The sequence below is a fragment of the Asparagus officinalis genome, unplaced genomic scaffold (assembly GCF_001876935.1).
Source record: "Asparagus officinalis unplaced genomic scaffold, Aspof.V1 AsparagusV1_Un578, whole genome shotgun sequence".
NCBI classification, from domain to species: domain Eukaryota; kingdom Viridiplantae; phylum Streptophyta; class Magnoliopsida; order Asparagales; family Asparagaceae; genus Asparagus; species Asparagus officinalis.
The window spans coordinates 76930-79425 of NW_017972841.1; positions in this window are offsets into that span (position 1 = coordinate 76930).

Here is a 2496-nt window from a genome sequence, read left to right on the forward strand (position 1 = left end):
AAAGAAGCAAATGCGGAGTTTCTATTAATAAATCGAGTCAAAAGCATACAACAAGAAGCTCGTTAGCCCGAAGGCAGCTGGCGGCTGAGAATATGAGACTTTAAGCTAAAAAGTCTATCTGCATAACTCCGCTCAAGTCCCGCATGCAGATCAGCTCGGGCATATTCCTCAGAACTTCTTAAAATCTCTGCGGCTTCACTCTTCAGCTTCATCAGTCTCTCCTGGGTGGATCCGAGCTCCTCGAGTGCCTGTTCACGAGAACGCTCTAGTCCAGCCAGGTCATTTACAATAAGAGCAGTAGATTCCTCAACGCACTTCAAGGCCTCCTTCAACCTAGTCGTTTCCTCGCGGTTCGAGTCCAAAGAGCGGAGTAGCTCAGCTCTCTCTGTATCTTTCCTCGCCACATTAGCCATTAGCTGCGCAATGGAGCTCTCATGTGACTGAAGCTCGCACCCGATGGAAGATCTCAGGGCACGCCACTGTGCCATCCTATGCTCCAACNNNGCGAAATTGGTAGTGAAGGAGTCGGTCAATTCCGGGTATCCTTCTTCCCTCATCATCATCATGTGGCGAGAAAAGGAACGCCTGAACTGATCGAAGCCGCCTCCTCTATGAAGAAGTTTCTCGACCAGGCCGTTATAAAAGGCAGAGAAGTTTCTCGATCAGGCCGTTATAAAAGGCAGTGAAGAAGCTGAGGTCCGTACGAAAAGCCTCTCTGTCAGGATCAGTATCGACCAAAAGGGCGCGGACACGCTCGTATAGGGAAGATCGAGGTCCTACAAGCAACAACATAGAAGTTCAGCGGATTATCGAATACGATAAGGAAATTCAAAAGGCAAGTTCTGAGCATACCAACGCCAACGGACGTCCCCTCAGGCTGAGGTCCGACAGGCTCTGAGACAGCAGCAGAAGAGGGTATATCAACCCCTGCAGGCGGATTGCTCATATCACTCGGCAAGGGCGGGGAGACGTCACTTCTATGCAGATTTTCAACCCCGGAAACTGTAGTAGTATCAGGCCCAACGGCCGGTCCTATAGTTACACTCCTGTATTAGCCAAATGGAAATTTGGACAAATAAGGAGAATCGGGACAAGAAGATCGTATGCATACCTGCAATCCCATGAAGAAAGACACAATTTTTCCCGCGAACAGCTGGTCCTATCGTGGCACCTTTTTATTAGTCAAAATGAAAATTTAGACAAATGAGGAGGATTGGGATAATAAGGTCATCTGCATACCTGTAGATCCATCATCCGTAGGCATCTAAGAAATGCCAGGAGTCATAAGAGAATCAGCCCCGGTGGCTGGTCCTATGATTGCACTCATATGTTAGTCAAAAGTCAGATAAACATAGAGAAGTGCGATATCCCTAAATCGTATGCGTACCTGCGAGTCCGTCACTCCGAGGCAAGCTAGATATGCCATTGCACCCATATATTAGTCAAAAGTCAGATAAATAAAGAGGAGTACGATGTCCCTAAATCGCATGCGTACCTGCAAGTCCGTCACTCCGAGGTAAGCTAGATATGCCGGGAATCGATATTGGGTTAATCCCAATGACTGGCGCTGTAATATTAATCCTTCGTTAGTCAGACAAAAGATCAGGCAAGATGAAGGGAATCAGATATATACCTGTGAATGAATCACTTTCAAAGGGTGGTCCCACGGTTCTTCTGGTGGCCTGCTCAGCCAGCATGTCAGCTAATAATCCAGCGTCGGGTTTCGAGAAACTTGGTACAGGAGCACACCCCCGTTCCTCGAAACCTACATCAGGGTAACCTGAATGTTAGAAGATGAGGAAAGCTCAAAAAATACTTGCAGCAAAAACAGAAGATCTTCCTTCCCCATGATTGAGGAGGGTATCATTGGATGTAGATATACCTGAATACGGGACGGTGGACTCAACACTATTCACTTGCCCAAGTTCAATGTTTAGATCGATGCCCAGAGACCCGTCATGAAGGGCGTCGCACATCTGCTGCATAAAGCAATCCATGTTATCAACACCAGGAGATACCGAACCCGGTGGGAGTTCGCCCTCTTTGAAGAACCCTGGAGCATGAAAACGTGGTTACGAATCCCAAAAGGTAAATCACCTTAAAGCAATGAAATAAAATGTTACCTTCCCCTCCATCGGCGGTGCTTCCTAAGTCCACTCCATAAGGACGCTGACCGTCGTGGGGTTTATGTGCGGTCTTCTTCCTCTTCGGGGCACCAACCCTCCGAGGACCAACGGGTCGGTCATGCACAGGCCTGTCACACATTTCAACGTGTGTAGGAGCTGGCGGCTCATGATCGTCAACTGTCCTACCTAAAGTGACAATGGTCATTTCAGTAAACAAACAAGAGCTGTCGTTTATACCAATTAGAATGGAGAAGGAAAATCAGGGAAGCGGGACAAACGGGTATCGAGTTCTCCTCTGTCAGTATCTACATCCACATATTCTTCCTCGGAGGTCTCGTCCTCGTCACCCGTAGGAAGGAGCTCTTCATCA